This window comes from Grammomys surdaster, unplaced genomic scaffold (genome assembly GCF_004785775.1).
Source record: "Grammomys surdaster isolate TR1022 unplaced genomic scaffold, NIH_TR_1.0 132, whole genome shotgun sequence".
NCBI lineage: Eukaryota > Metazoa > Chordata > Mammalia > Rodentia > Muridae > Grammomys > Grammomys surdaster.
In genome coordinates this window covers 430,656-448,645 of record NW_021604590.1, presented here as the reverse complement: position 1 = coordinate 448,645, position 17,990 = coordinate 430,656, and positions in this window count along the sequence as shown.

The window sequence follows — 17,990 nt, the reverse complement described above, 5'->3', positions numbered from 1 at the left end:
ATATATATATTCCTCTTCCCATATATATAATTAATATATAATTAATATATACATATATATAAAATCTTAAATATTTTCACAAAGAAGTAAAATACCAAAAATATATAATCATTTGCTTTCCTTTTGTATTTTCATTTATGTGTATGTCTGTGAGAATATATTTCAGATATGTGGATAATGTCTGAGGCCAGAGAAGGAGCATGGTAGTCAAGAACGATAGTTATGAGAAGTTATGAATCACTTAACATGGGTGCAGAGAACCAATAGTGCAAGAACTATAAATGCTCTTAATGACTGAGCCATCTCTTCAACCCTTTGAAACAATATTGTGCTGACGATATACATCTAACTAGAAAGTGTACCCTATTCTTTAAAAGGAAGGTCTATATTCTTTGATATTTTCTTCCTTGTACATTTGGAAATTTTCATTCATTAAAATCATTTGGGCCTAAATGTTGTATGTGTGCTCATAAAAGCTTAAATAATGGAGTCAGTTTGGTTAGTATCACCCCTGTTCAGATATTTCTCTTTCCTCTTAACAGCCTGGAAAAAATGATACTTTGAAAAGTATTCTTTTCATCCAAACTTGTTTGGATACAATTTCTTATGCCCTGAATTTTGTTTGTTTGGTTTGGTGGGTAGATTGATTGGTTGGTTGATTTTCTGTTGTTTGTTTTGATTATTTTAAGTTACTATAAATAATTGCCTTTCTTCTGGTTTCTTTCTATGTAAATACAATATTGACATATAGAAATGCTACTAATTTCTGTCTATTTATTTGTACCCTACTATTTTGGTAAAAGTGTGTATAATGTATTAGAGTTTTCTGTAAAGTCATTGGAAATATTTCAAAATTCTAAACAACTTATGTGTTTAATAATAGATTAAAAAATGATGATGCTCTTCTACCAGCAGTGTCTGATGGCACAATGTCTCACAAAAAGTTCTCTGCATCCCAGACATGAATTCTTGGGCATCTTACCACAGAAGCACGTCAGCAATCATTGTGGTAAAGTGCAGGGATTCCCCAAAGATGACCTTTCCAAGCCAGTCAACCTCACAGCCTTTGTGGACTATAAGGCTGGCATGACCCATATTATGCAAGTAGCTGATATACCAGGATCCAACAAGAAGAAAATTGTGGTTGCTGTAACCATTATAGAGACATCATCCATGGTATCTATGTGCATTGTGGGATATGTAGATATCCCATTAGGCTTCAGAACGTTTCAGATCATTTTTGCTAAGGAAGCCACTAATGTGTACAGGAGGTGCTTCAACAAGAACTGGCACAGATTCAAGAAGGGCTTCTCCAAGCACTGAAAGAAATTCCAGAATGATCTGAGGAGGAGACAGCTGGACTGTCGTTAGCAGCATGAAGACTTTAGCAGCATGAAGAAGTGTTGTCATGTCATCCATACTCTTGTGGACATATAGGTGTGCCTGATTCCTCTTCACCAGAAGGGCCACTTGATGGAAAGTCAGAAAAATGGGATCAATCCATCTGAGAAACAAGACTGGACTGGGGAAAGAAAGCTGGAGCAACAGATCTCAAAGAATCAGGTGGTTAGGCAGAATGAAATAACCTTTACCAACCAGGCAACCAAAAGCAAAGGCTGCTGAGGGATCACCAATGACTGGCATAGTTAGAAAACCTATCCACAAAACCCACTGAGGTACACTCAATGTTGCTTGTATTGGGGCCTGCATCCTGCCTTTTTGGTATTCCCTGTGGCTCAAGCTAGGCAGAAAGGCTACAATCAGACCAGCAAGAGTGAGATGTATAAGATTTATCAGGGCTACTTTTTCAAGGATGACAAGCTTATCAAAACGCAATGAATCTACAGATTATCTATCTGACAAGAGCATAGACATACTAGATGGCCTTGTCAACTATAGTAAAATAACCAAAGATTCTGTCTTGCTGAAAGGCTTTGTGTTGGGAGCCATGAAGTAGGTGATCCTCTCTTCAGTCTTTGCTAGTGAAAAACAAATGGCAGGCTCTAGAGAAGACTGACCTAAAGTTTACCAATAACCCATTCAAGTTTGTCTGCAGATATTTCCAGACCATGGAGAAGAAGCATGCAGGGGACCATTCAAGAAAGACAGGATTGGCAAGAATTAAATTGACAGTGTCCTTTGCTTTACAGAAGTTTTTCAGTTTGAAGAAGTTCCACTTATCAATTGTTCATCTTAGAACCTGAGCCATTGGTGTTCTGTTCAGAGCCATTGGTATTCTGTTCAGGCAATTATCTCCTGTACCAATGTGTTCAAGGCTATTTCCCACTTTCCCTTCTGTAACTGATTCTATGTTGAAGTCCTTGATCTATTTGGAATTAAGTTTTGTGCTAGGTGATAAATATGGATCTATGTGCATTCTTCTACATGCAGACATTCAGTTAGACCAGCACCATTTATTAAAGATGCTTTTTTCATTGTATGGTTTTGGCTTCCTTATCAAAAATCAACTATTCTGGTTCTTCAGTTTGATTCCATTGATCAACCTATCTATTTCTGTACCAATACCATGCAGTTTTTATCACTATTGCTCTGTAGTACACCTTGAGGTCAGAGATGGTGATTCCTCCAGAAGTTATTTTATTGTACAGGATTGTTTTAGCTATTTTGGGTTCTTTGTTTTTCCATATGCAGTTGAGAATTGCTCTTTCTGTAAAAAAAAAAGTGTTGGAATTTTAATGGGAATTGAACTGCATTTAATCTGTAGATTGCTTCTGGTAAGATGGCCATTTTCACTATGTTAATCCTACCCATCTGACTGCCTCTGATGCTCTGATGTTGGGTTGCCTGGTAGTCTCTAAGAGTAGTAAGCCTCTGGGACTGGTTGTCCCACATAGCTGAAGGCCTCCTAATAACAGGCAAACAAGTGAGCTTGGGTATGGGGCTGAAATCCTCAATTTCAGGTGGAGATGTGGACCAGAATGAAAATGGAGCTCCGATAGGGCAGGGCAGAGCTCACTGCTTCTGGACTTGCTGGGGTCCTAGCAGGTGCACAGATGGGGGAGGTTAACACACAGGCCTCTCACCTGGGTGTCTGGGTTTGGAGTATGCCTCACAGAAGGCAGGCAGAACTGTGAAGAAGAAAGCAGTGTGCAGATCTATGATTGCAGGAAAGCCCTATAATTGTTAAACATCTGTAAACTTCTGGGTTGAGTTTTTCTCATGGATCATGGTGCTTATGGAGGTGGGCAAATGGCTCTTAATATCTTATATTGAGTGTTAATTCAGTGTTCAAATTCATCTGCCTTGTATTTGAGCCCTGACACTACTAGGTCTTCTGTTTGATCCATTCTAGTAATGAACTTTTTTCTTTGACTTATTAAGGTTTTTCATTTACAAAATTTCGTGTGTGTGTGTGTGTGTGTGTGTGTGTGTGTGTGTGTGTGGTGGCAATCGTCGAAACTGAGGCCTTAAACATACTAGGCAAGTACTCTATTACTGAGCCATATTTCTAGGCCTCAATTTTTGTCAATATTTCTCTCCTTTTTATAATTCTTCTTTCATATCTCTATTGACATATTTACAACATTCAGCCCTTTATTTGTAGTCTCTTTGAATTCATTCACGATTTTATTTGTGCTTTCTTTGGTCTCACTGAGCATTCTAATAATCATTCTTCTTTTGTAATTTTTTATTGGATATTTTATTTAGAGTTCAGATGTTATCCCCTTACCCCATTTCCCACCCCCCCCACCCAGGAGACTCCTATCCCATCGTCCTTCCTCCTGTTTCTCTGCAGATGTGCCCCTACCTACCCCCCACTCCCACCTCCCCACCCTCGAATTCCCCCACACTTGTGTCCAGCCTTCATGGAACCAAGGATCTCCTCTCCCACCTATGCCTGACAGGGCCATCCTCCCTTACATATACAGCTGGAGCCATGGATCCCTCCCTAAGTGCTCCCAGGCTGGTAGTTTACACACTGGGAGCTCTGGTTGGTTGGTATTATTGCTCTCCTCATGGGGCCGCAAACCCTTTCAGCTCCTTCAGTCTTCACTCTAACTTTTCCATTGGGAACCCCTTGATCAGTTCAATGGTTAGCTGTGAGCATCCACCTCTGAATATGTCAAACTCTGGCAGACCTCTAAGGACACAGCTATATCAGGCTCCTGTCAACATTCACTTCCTGACATCCACATCAGCATCTACCTTTGTGACTGCACATGGGATAGACACCCAGGTGGAATGGTTTTCAGATGGCCCCTCCTTCAGTTTCTGTCCCACACTTTGTCTCCATATTTGCTCTTTGAGTATTTTGTTACTCCTTCTAAGAAGGATCGAAGCACCCCCACTTGATCTTCCTTCTTCATGAGCTTCATGTGGTCTGTGAGTTGAATCTTGGGTGTTTGTTTCAAGCTTCTGGGCTAATAACCAATAATCAGTGAGTGAATACCATGTGTGTTCTTTTGTGATTGGGTTACCTCACTCAGGATGATATTTTCTAGTTCCATCCATTTACCTAAGAATTTCTCAAATTCATTGTTCTTAATAGATGTGTAATACTCCACTGTGTAAATGTACCACATTTTTTGTATCCATTCCTGAGTTGAAGGACATCTGAGTTCTTTCCAGTTTCTGGCTATTATAAATAAGGCTGCTATGAACATAATGGAGCATATGTCCTTGTTATATGTTAGAGCATCTTCTGGGTATATGCCCAGGAGTGATTTAGCTGGGTCCTCAGGTAATGCTATGTCCACTTTTCTGAGGAACCGCCAGACTGATTTCCAAAGTGATTTCACCATCTTGCAATCCCACCAAGAATGAAGGAGTGTTCCTCTTTCTCCACATCCTCTCCAGCACCTACTATCACCTGAGTTTTTGATCTTAACCATTCTGACTGGTGTGAGGTGGAATCTCAAGGTTGCCTTCCTCTACGTGAAGGTAAACAGGCTGAAAAAGAAATTAGGGAAATGACACCCTTCACAATAGTCACAAATAATATAGAATACCTTGGTGTGAATCTGACCAAGCAAGTGAAAGATCTGTACGATAAGAACTTCAAGTCTCTGAAGAAAGAAGTCGAAGAAGATCTCAGAAGATGGAAAGATCTCCCATGCTCATGGATCGGCAGGATTAATATAGTAAAAATGGCTACCTTGCCAAAAGCAGTCTACAGATTCAATGCAATCCCCATTAAAACCCCAACCCAATTCTTCACAGAGTTAGAAAAAGAAATTCTCAAATTCATTTGGAAAACAAAAAACTCAGGATAGCAAAAACTATTCTCAACAATAAAAGAACTTCTGGAGGAATCACCATCCCTGACCTCAAGCTGTACTACAGAGCAATAGTGATAAAAACTGCATGGTATTGGTACAGAGACAGGCAGGAAGATCAATGGAATAGAATTCAAGATCCAGAAATGAACCCACACGCCTATGGTCACTTGATCTTTGAAAACGAGCTAAAACTGTCCAGTGGGAAAAAGGACAGCATTTTCAACAAATGGTGCTGGTTCAACTGGAGGACAACATGTAGAAGAATGAAAATTGATCCATTCTTATCCCCTTGTACAAAGCTCAAGTCCAAGTGGATCAAGGACCTCCACATAAAACCAGAGACACTGAAACTAATAGAAGAGAAGGTGGGGAAGACCTCGAATACTTGGGCACATGGGAAAAGTTCCTAAACAGAACACCAATGGCTTATGCTCTAAGATCAAGAATTGACAAGTGGGACTTCATAAAATTGCAAAGTTTCTATAAGGCAAAGGACACTGTCAATAGGACAAAACAGCAACCAACAGATTGGGAAAAGATCTTTACCAATCCTACATCTGATAGAGGGCTAATATCCAATATATACAAAGAAATTAGAGTCCAGACAAGCAAATAACTCTATTAAAAATGGTGTATAGAGCTTAACAAAGAATTCTCAACTGAGGAAACGCGAATGGCCAAGAAGCACCTAAAGTAATGTTCAGCATCCTTAGTCATCAGGGAAATGCAAATCAAAACAACCCTGAGATAATCATTCTTTTTTAACTACTTGTTTGGGATCTTATCTAATTGTGCACTTTTGATCACTTTAAGCACTTGCCACTTCTCCTCCCTCTTCTGAGTAACCAGTCTACAACATCTCAGACCATAGTTCCAACATATATGAGACTCTATGGTTCTTAATTCAGTGTTCTGTTCACTAGTTAGAAGTACTCTTCCAGGATTCAGCACATCTTTATTTAAGATACTAGTTGAGACATGGAAGAAGGAACCAGAAACTGAAGGGGAGGCAGGGTTGAGACAAACTCTCATATAGTCGTCCAGGCTGACCTCAAGCTCAACCTTGAACTCTTGACCCTCTTGTCTCCATCTTCCAAGTGGTAATCTTAGTTACAGTTAATAGTTATTCCAACCATCTAACTAACTATTAACTGATAATAGTTATTAACTAATAATATTATTAACTAATAATATTCACAACCATCCCTAACAATAATTATAATTGTATGTGTACAAAAAGGGAAGATATCAGAGCCACATAAGAGAACTAAGGAAAGGGCTAATATTAAAGTCATTAAGTCATGTGGCAGTCAGAATATTCACAATCATGAAAATAAAGTATTAAGGATGGACGTAGGGGGAAGGACTTGAGAAATACAAAAGAAAAAAATTAAGTTACTGACCAGATGTAAACAAATCAAGTGTTAGCCAATCAATTCACAATGACAAATAACTTCTCCTAAAGCAATTTTTAAGCATCAATACTGTGATTATAATATAGAAAGCATGGTTTCCTCGTTACGTTTTTCATTTTTAAAGTCCTAGAAATAAGATATTTGGTTTCTGATCATGGATAGGATATAACCAATATATAATATATGTAAATGAAGATGTATGACTCTCAAGTGATCTAAAGAAATCTCATTGAGTTTATTATGTGAGATGCCTTTTTCTGATACACAGAGATATAATAACCTTTTCACCAGAGAAATCTTTTTTTTTCTCTTCTGAATGTATTACAGCATTACTCAGAGAGAGTGATAGCAGCTAAAAACCTACCGGGGAAGGAATATCTTTACTGACACCTGACACTTAAAAAAAAAAAATCCTTTCACAAATAGAAATGATAAGAAATGAGATTTCTGGGTTTTCTTGAGCAGACCAAAAGAATAGGTAGATATAAGCGTCACGCAAATGCCAGCGATGGAATAGATATCATACTCACTGACAAAGAAATGGTTCTTTGCTACCCAACTTAACAAATTGCACAGTGACATGTTTTAAAGCAGGCCCTGGAAGCTGCAAACTCGAAATGCAGCAAGTGTCTGCTTCCTACGGGCACGTCAGTTCCCTGGTTCTGACTCCAAGCCTTCCAGATTTCCTCTGAGGCCACAGCTTATAAATCAGATGAGATTGGTCAGCTTGCGACAAAATGGATTTTTTAAATGTGATTTTGAAGAGATTGGAAAGTGTAAGACAGCAGATTTTTCAGTCTTTGCAGCTGAGAAATGATTGCTTTACTGATGGCTCTATTGAGAATGGGGTGTTGCTCCAGGAACTCATAAGCCTGAAGCATTTCCAGGAGTCACACCACTAGATGCTTTATTCCTGAGCCTAAATGGTCAGGAACCAATTACGTGCTTGGCTTTTAAAGGATGGAAGACTGATGACTGACAGGCCCTAGACATTGCCTTTTATTCTGAGTTAATCATGATATTTTTGACAGATTCCCAAAGGAAAGCTTGAATAATGAGTTCCTGTGAACTCTAAATGTTCCAGTACAGGTGTATGGTTAGTAACAAGATAGTTGAGAGAAGCTTCACATTCAAACTCTCACTTTTACCAAAGAGAAAGGCTCAGCTAAATACACCACATTTCATGGTGGTTCTGTGCCTTCATTCATAGAAACACATTGTATTTCTGGCTTCACATACCCACAATATTCACAAGGAACAATTTTAAGTCAGTATCTAGTGACATCGCTGCCTTTCCAGATAACCAAGTTCAGAGGGCACTACCTATCAGAAAATGTTGGCCCAGCCCACCTCCCCTCACCCCCTAGCTCTCATTTAATAATGAAAATTCATGCACACTGGCTGCTCTTACGGGCTCCTAAGGAGCTGGCTAAATCTGGAACCAGGTGGAAGATGGCCAGTTAATTGGATCTTTCTTTTTCTGAACACCAGGGGACAGCTGGTTAGCATTGTCTTTCTAATGAGCAGCACGGAGACAGAAGCTGGGCATGTTAGCTGAGCTCTTCCTCTGCTGTGTACAAACTTGGAAATCATCTTATCACTGTCAGAGGCTTCAATGGAGAAAAGAATACTTTCTAAGCTAAAAATAATCTGATCTGATATTGGGGAAAGCTAATAGTATTTCTTAGTCCCCAAGTTCAGACCTCACAGATCTAAATAGTCATTTCTTCTGCTTCATCATCCATTGTATGGGCATATCCATCTGGCATCAGGGCATATGCAATTATTACATGCACACATTCTGCTGGGTAATCCCCAGGGAGAGGTACAATATGAGTTCACAGTAAGAACGACAATATGAATGTAAGTTTGTAGGCCTCATAGCAAGAGCCAAAGGTCAAAGCTATTTTTAATCAGAGTAGAGTACAACTGCAGAGCTTTGTGAACCTATTCTTTAAACAAGGAGTCCATTAGCACATTTCCCAACTGTCAGAATAAAGGGGAGTTACTCAGAATAGTCCTACAACCTTGTTAACTAATCAACTCACAAAAAAATGTACAGTTTATAATAGGACTATCTATCCTCCAACAGGAGAGTCTCTGAGCTACCCAGATAAAGCCTTGTCCTGAGCCTTTTGAGTGTTCAGTCTTGGGTCCTAACTGCTGCAACCACTGTAGCTGAGTCTATTTTCATTTGCACTTTCCAGAAATATCAATGTCTTTCTGTTTTCAGAAGGAGAAATTAAAATGTCTTTAAATAGTGTTGAGATATAAAAGTTTTAATAAAATAGCTAAGCTCTGAATGTTCTTCGTTTTCCTCCAGGACAGTAGAAGCCATACAGTTCTTCAGTTAGAACCACTGAAAAAATTAAACAGTTTTGTATCCATCAATTTTCATCATTTCTCTGGATCTCATTTTTTTTTCAAAGTTCCCTTCTGATTTTCTCCCTACTCTGCAATTTGAGATATTAACAGTTTTACAGGAGCATATACAACTGCTACAGGAAGCATAGATAGAAGGCCACTATGAGAAAGAAGGGGCGTTAGTCAGCATTAAAATGGGTCATGCTGCAGCCCTTCCCTTATAAGAGACTCATCTAAATGATAATGAGCATGAAAAATTGATTATCTCCTAGGTTGAACTGGTCTTTGTGTTTTTCATGTGGTGAATCTAATCATGCTAGACTAGGTCTCAAAATACCAACATGCCAGCACTTCAATCCATAAACTAGTAAAAGGCAAATTCACAGAATATTGCCTATTATCTTAGAAAAGAAAGTATCCCAAATAATAGTCATCTGTATCATAATGTCAACCAAAACAAGTCCATTGTGAATTTTCAGTCTTCTGTTTAAGTTCCTATGCAGACCGTTTCTTCACATTCTTTAGTTCAGTGCAGCAGATGAATGTATAGAGTTTTCATGCATAGCAGACTATGAATTACAATGACTCAATATTCTAGTGAATAAATATCATAATAAAATTGATGAGAAAAGCAGCTTTCTTCATTTTCTTGTTGATTTTTAGTAACGGTTTTATGGCACTTTCACACATATGGCCTTGTATTAGGTTTATATTTCCATCCTTTCACTCTCTCTTGTTCTCTCTCTCCGCCATCCTCTTCCTACTCTCATGTCACACATACGCGCAGGCGAACACAAGTGCAGGTTCAACATGAGACGAAATAGGCAAAATTTGTTTTTCTTTTGTTTTCTAACACTGTCTTTGTTTGTTTGCTTTTGTTTCTCAATCCTTTACATTCTTTCCCTTCTCCCAAATAGTTCCCCTTCTGAAGCTATACAGTTGGAACTATAAAAACACCAAAGAACTGGATGGGTTTCTGTCCGTCAATTTTTATCACTTCTGCTGATCTCGGTTTTTTTTACAAGCGTCCTTTCAATTTTCTCTTTACTCTGCAACTTGAGATATTAAGTTTTACATGGAACATGTATGACTGGTAGAGAAAGCAAACAAGGCCACCCTGAGAGGAAGGGGTGTTACTCAGCATTAAAATGGGTCATGCTGCAACCCTCCCCTTACACGGGAGGCAGGGACAGACATATGAGAGAAGCAGTGTTTGTCATTCTGAGCCTGTCTTATTTTATTTAACTCAGTGATCTCCAGCTCTACTATGAAAAAAGTAGTCCTTGTTTGAGAGGGTATGTTGGGGCTTTCTGGGTCTTCTCTGGTTTGTTTTGGTTTTGTTTCTAATTTTCTATCCTCAATTTCTTATATTCACTCCTTTAAAAACAAAAAAGTTTGCTGTGTGATGGAGATTTAACACAAAAGGAAAAGTACTTGATGCCCTTGCACGGGTCTTGAGTCTGGTTCCAAGCACGCACATAGCAGTTTACAACAGTTTATACCTCCAGTTCCAGAAAATCCAGTGCCCAATTCTGGTCTCTGAGGGCACCTGCACATACATGACATACTCACTCATACATGCAGGAAAAACATTCTCACCTACTCTTTTCTTTTAAAAGTATTCCCTTTGAGATTCTCTCAAAGACATATCAGAAACTGGCTGGAGCCCTAATCACTCTCCAGAGCTATAGACTCCTGGACAACAGGACAGCTCCACCTATTTTGAACGCTATGAAAACCCATTTCTTACAACAGTGACCACTCATTTATGTTACCCTATGGTTTTTCTCTATCATTTTTTTCTGCCTACCTCCAAAGGCACCCTGAATTGTAAGATCTTTATGATAAACAATGTTTTATTTGTACCTCTGGAAGTTACTGTTCTATATCTATAAACACTTATTTTATAATATATAAATATTGAATGAATGAATGAATATACCACATAATACTATATTCAGACTACAGGTACAGTGCTAGTATATTGAACTTCAAAACTTAAAAGTTCACACTGAAAGTCACAATAGGGCCCATTTTTTATACAACTAGTAAACAAAATAATAATTTTTAAATTTTACATTGGTGTTACTATAAAAAAAGTCACATATGAATCCAAGGTGAGTATTTTTATCTTTGTTTTATCTTAGTTTTAGTTAAATTGGCTAAATTTTATTGCTGTTTTGTGTTAGGGCATAATGTGGTTGTACTTTCCAAATGTCTTTGTTCTTAGAAACAATGCACTGCATTATTTAGGAGTAAAACTATGAAGAAACATAGGAGACACACAATAGCTATCATTACTATTGAAGCTAAAAATAATGGGTTTTTTAAAAAATGAAACAGTTAAATGTGCTAAATTCAGATGTTGTAGGAACCAGCCCTGGGATAAACCAGGATAATTTTGAACCTAATTAAGGCTTCTTATTCCTGAAGAAGTCTGTCATGTCTGATTTCATATCATTCTAACATAATAAATACCCCACATCCCCAGAGCAAAATAATCATGAGTCAAGTGGGTATTTGCGTGGTTAAATGCAATAAAAATAAAACAGAAGCCTACATGCACAATCTATACCACATATCACACAACTTTATTAAATAAGCCCCTCATTTGCCTGTCAGGGCTTGGGTAGAAGATGTTAGGAAATGTTAAACCCTATAAGTTAATAAATCCAAACTCAAAAAAAAGTCACAAAATGAACCTGAAAATCCCACTAAAACTTTAAGGAAATTTTCAAGCAAAGCAACTTTTGCATCTTTTAATGGAATTCTGATATTCTTCTCAAATCTCTACTGATTAACCTAAAAACTGGGAGAAGAAATATGTATCCTGGGCTTTCATCAGTTCTAGGAAAAAGAAAAAAAAGACAGGGGACAGAGACATAGAGTGTAAAATAGAGACATGGACAGAGAAAACAACTGAGAGATAAATGCAGCTGACAGGTAGAAACAACCAACAAAAACACCCCACAACTCTGCCACCTATTCACTTAGAACCACAAACCAAAGACTGTCAATACAAACAAACAAACAAACAAACAAACAAAAATTCTTTAGTCTCACACCCCTGAAAGATTTCAACCCATATCTCAGAAGCCCTTAGACTTCTTTGGCAGCCCTTATGAATCGTTTTAGGAACAAAGGGCTTCTGATGCTAAAAGCTGCCTTGATTTTATCTGCTAATGTGTTAGGAATCCTAAGACTACTTTTTTTGTTGTTCCCTTCAAAAGTCACTGAGTTTGGCACCCTCATAGTGCAAGTTATTAAAATGAGATCAAAGAGAGTCTGAAATTGGATCTAGAAAGTTGTCCATTACCCACACACAAGGTAATTCTGAGTTACAGCCAGCCTTTGGGAACCAGTGCTGCATTTGCCTTAAATCCTACAAAAAGTGCAATTTATATGTAATCAATACCAAATTCAAGGCTCTGCATATTGCAACCCAGGATCCTGACATCAGCTGGCTAAGGAGTTTAGAAGGTTTAAAAGTTAATTTAGCATCAGTGATCAAAGTGATTTATAGCCTAAATATGTATGTATTTGCTCCCCAGGGATGGCTCCCAGAGACTGGTGAAACAGCATGTCTTTCTTGGCCCTAAGGCCTCTTCCAGATGGCTCCTAAATGAGCCAGAGGGATCTTTGGTGACTTTTCAAAATCCTACTTCCATATCCACATGGTCTTGGCAATATAAGTACTTTAAGAAGTCTCGGAGCTATTAAAAAAAAATGACCTTACTGGGCAGAAGACAAATAAAGAATGAAACCAACTGCTCTCCCCCACCCCTTACCCCTAGAACTAACCAGACTCTCAAAACTGAGCCTAATGACGAACACTCAGTAAGAGTTGTAGAGTGGGCATCCAATGATGCTAAGCGTGTTCTGAGATGGAAAGAAAACTATAGGGATATGTCAGACATAGTGTTCTTTTATGGCAAAAGCCCATTCAGAGTGCACTGTATAGACATTATTACTGATCTCAAACATCAGGGCTCATACTCTCACTCTGAGGAGGAGACTCCTCTTTTCACCCTCTTTGAAGTTAGGTAAGGCTGATTCTACCAATGAACTCTATCAAAATCTGATTCTCAACCTTCCTAATGCTGCAACACTTTAATACAGTTCCTCATGTTGTAGTGACTCCCCCCAGCCATAAAATTATTCCTTCTCTCCTCCAGAGCCATTCCCACAGCCTTATTCCCAATTCTATAGAAGACCACCAGCTAGGACCTCACCTCCCTCCATGCCCCCATCTCCAGCAGATCAAACAGATCTTTCCCTCCAAACTTCTTTCCACCACTCATCATTTTATCCCAGAGAAGTAAAGATGGTTCAACATATATAAATTGATAAGTACAATCCACTATATAAACAAACTGAAATATAAAACTACATGATCATCTCATCATTTGACAAAAATCCAGCAGTCCTTTTTTATAAAGTCCTGAAGATATTGGGGATACAAAGAACATACCACAACATAATAAAGACAGTTTACAGCAAGCCCACAGCCAACATAAACCTACATGAAGAGAAACTCAAAACAATTCCACTAAAATCATGAACAAGATACGGTTTTACACTCTCTCCATTCTTATTCAATACAACACTTGAAGTTGTAGCTAGAGCAATAGAGTGAAAGCTGAAGGAGAGTAAAGGGATATGAATAAGAACGAAAGAAATCAAAGTATTCTTATTTGCATATGATGTGATAATATACATAAGTGTCCCTAAAAAATTCTACCTGGAAACTCCTACAGGTGATAAACACTTTCAGCAAAGTAGAAGGATACAAAACTAATTCACAAAAATCAGTGTTCCTCATATAAACAAATGAATAGAAACAGACTGAGAAAGAAATCAGGTAAGCAAAGACTTTCACTGTAGTCTCAAATGATATAAAATATCTTGGGGTAATTCTAACCAAGTAAAACAGTTGTATTACCAAAAAAAAAAAAAAAAAAAACAACTTCAATACACTGAAGAAAGGAATTAAAGTAGATGTCAGAAAATGGCAAGATCCTCCATGTTCATTGATTGGTAGGCTTAATATAGTAGAATTGGCCACCCTACCAAAAGCAATCAACTGATTCAGTATGATTCCCAACAAAATTCCAGCTCAATTCTTTATGAATCTTGAAAGGACAAGTCTTAGCTTCATATAGAAACACATACACCCACACACATGCACACACACTCACATACACACACACACACACACACAAATAGGGTAGCTAAAACAATCTTGAATAGTAAAATAACTGCTTAAATTTTCACCATTGCTAATTTGGAGTCATACTGCAGAGCTATAGTAAGAAAAACCACATGGCATTGGCATAAAAACAGACACCCTGATCAATGGAGTCTATTGGATTTATTCCACACACACTTACAGACATAAATTTTTGATAAAGAAACCAGAAATGCATAATGGGAAACAAACAGCATCTTCAACAAGTGGTGATGGTTGAACTGGACAGCTTCATGTAGAAGAATCCAAATAGTTCCATTCTAATCCCCCTGTACAAAATTCAACTTTAAATGGATCAAAAACCTTGGCATTAGCTGAGATACACTGAACCTGGTAGAAGAGAAAGTGGAGGATAGCCTTGAACTCATTGGCACAGGAAGACTTTCTGAACAGAATACCATTAGCACAGGCACTAGGATAAATGATTAATAAGTGAGATTTCATGAAACTTGAAAGCTTCTACATAGCAATGGGTGTTGTCATGTGAAAGCTTCTACATAGCAACGGGTGTTGTCATTTGAAAGCTTCTACAAAGCAATGGGTGTTGTCATTTGAAAAAGGAGGCAGCCTACAGAATGGGTAAAGATTTTTACCAACTACACATCCAATAGAGGAATAATATACAAAATATATAAAGGTCTCAAAGAGCTACATATCAAGAAAACAAATAACCCAATTTTGAAACTGGAGAACAAACCTAAACAGAATTCTCTAAAGAGGAAACTCACATGTCTGATAAACACTTAAATGTTCAAGATTCTTAATCATCAAAGTAATGCAAATCAAAGTTACTTTAGCATATCATCTTACACAGATCAGAAAGGCTAAGGTGAATAAAACAAGTGACAGCTCAAGAAAATGTGGTCCATTTACACATGGAAGTATGAGTTAACTGTTTAAATAAATGAAATCATGAAATTCGCAGGCAAATGAATGTAACTAGGAAAAATTATCCTGAGGGAGGTAAGCCAGCACCATAAAAAAAAAAATATGTATGAATGTGCTTATGTGGGATATTATCTGTAAAAATCAATGATAATCAAGCTACAATCCATAGAACTACAAATGTTAGGTATAGAGTAAGGGATTAGCAGGGGCGGATAGATCTCCCTAAGAAAGGGAAATATAATAGATACTTACGGATGGGCAGGGAGAGTGAAATGAGAGGATAAAGTGAGGGAGAAGAGTAAAGATGGGAATGAGGGAAGAAATATGGAGAGAGATGGCTATAGTTTAGAGCCATTTGAAGGGTTGTATGGAAGCCTAATACAGGAGAAGCTTCCTAAAATAATGCATATATGAAGGTGATCTAAATGAAATCACAAAATAAAGGGGAAGACAGAGCCCTAACTGGACATCTCTTGTCACCAAATAAAGCTTCTTGTACCAAGATTGGATTACATATAATTAAGTTGTTGGCCAAAGGGATTCAATGAGAACCCTTAAACAATGCAGGCTACTGTCAAGACTATAGGTCACTCTCCACAGACATTAAAGCCTATTGCTAAAGACACCCACACATTTTACTGACTATGGAGGGGGTACCTACACAGAGCCTTTGTGTATGCTGGCATCTTTGCTACAGGAAGGTGCTCAATGCAGGGTGGTATACAGCAGCCTGGAGCTTATGTGTGTCCTCTTCCCCCACACAACATGCTGCCCAACCACACTGACTCTAAACAACAAGAAGATATCTGAGATGAAGAATAGTTTATTTTCTGAATTAAGTCTCCTCAAAAGATTTCTGTGGTCCATACTGTGCCAGAAGCCATGTCCAAAATCCATGCTGCTGCTATGGGACATGTTGACATTAGTGGTCCATGTTGCTGCCAAGGGCTATGTTTTTGTTTATAGTCTGTGTTGCCAATTAAAATCATCTTGATGTCTGTGGTCTGTATTGCTACTGGAACCCTATGTTGATATCCAAGGTCTTTGCTGCTGCCAGAGACCAGATGTCCATGATCCATGCTGCCACGGAAAGCATGTTGAAGACTACAATCTATGCTGCCACCCCAAATCAAGTGGAAGTCTATGCTCTATGTTGCCACCATCTTCTATGGGCAAGAAACCTTTTATGCAGTGGTATGAATGACTGCAGACTCATTACTGAGAATGAGAGACATTGAAGACTTCTGTGACAATCTCCCCTACCCCAGCTCCCCAAAAGAAAAACAGTCCAGACAGGAAGCTATTGATGAGAGTCCTTAAAAACTGTGATAAAGATGCTGAAGTGTAGCTCTTCACAGTTGATGGCTTCTGGCAGGCTGGTAGAGAAGTACTCAGTTTTCTTTAAGGGGCTGCTCCAACAAATATCTAGGCAACACAAATTAGGCTTGATGAGGGGTTTGGTTTGGTTTGGTTTGGTTTGGTTTGGTTTGGTTTGGTTTGGTTTGGTTTGGTTTGGTTTGGTTTGGTTTGGTGAGAGTGTGAGGGTGGGAGGGTGGACCTGGGAAGAATGGGAAGTAAGTTTGATAATTTCCAAATAATAAAAATATTACGTTGGATAAAAAAAAATGGGAGGGAAAATGAGGAGGAACTGAGGAGTACAGGGAGGGGAAATTGTAATCAGGGTATATTATATGAGAAAAAAACCTCTTTTCAGTAAATAAAAAAATCCCTCCCTTGTATAACAATGTCTAAACTATATAGTTAATAATTCCTGACTGCAGACATCTATGGAGGTTGCAATAGTATCTCCTCACTGGAATATGGTTTGGTCCTCTCTCAACTCAGCTCTTCCTTTCCCTCCGCCACTCTCTGTTCCAAGTATTTAGAACAGGTTGTTTAGTCTTTTGTTTTAGAATGTGGGCTTCACTTTCATGGGTCAGTTTCCACTCTTCAAAATTTGAAGTTTAAAGTGGAATTAGATTATCTTGTTTGGGGGTGTTAGCTTCAGAGATATAATTGAAAAATTAGGAATACTCACCTATTTTAATATATTTTAATAAAAAGAGAACAAAAACAAGGAAAAGAGAAATATCCCTGTAAAAGTTCAATATCATAATTCTCAACTAACCTTCTGAAGCAAGAGTGATTGGTTTGAGTTGTTTTGTTCTGTTCACAGTCACTCTTCACTTAGTTTCTGAAACAAGACCTCTCACTGAACCTGACGCTCACCAATTCAGATAGACTAGCTAGCCAACAAGCTCTAGGGACCCACCATTTGCTCAGTGCTGGGATTACAGCTATGTGCCTTTGCGTGTGTGACAGGAATTGAATCCAGGTCGTCATGTTTAAGCAGCAATACTTTGCCAACTGAGTCATCTCCTCAGCCCTGGTGTTTGTAACACACAGTTCGAGGCAAAAGCAGAAGCTAATGGCTGCTTTAAGGGTCAATTCCCTAGGTCATTTCAAATGCTTAATCAAGGATTAAGTGTCAATAGAGAATTAAGTATTACAACAAGTGTTAATAGAGAATTAAGATGTTAAGAAGTCTCTCCATTTGTGCTGGTGATTAACAGACCTCCCGCTGATTTCCCCAGCAAATGCCAGAAAGACTCACACCTGCCATAAAAATGTCCTGCATGGAGCTCAGAATGTCATGATAAGATATACTGATTTTTCACAAAGTCGTATCAGAAAGATAACCTTATGTGCAGATTAAGGTTTGTGCCACAACCCTCCTGCCAAGCTTCCTGCCCGGAAAGTGGGTAAAACCCTGGCTGTCATTGCACATGATCTAAATGAAAAAACTCCAATCCATACCAGTAAGAAGCATATTCA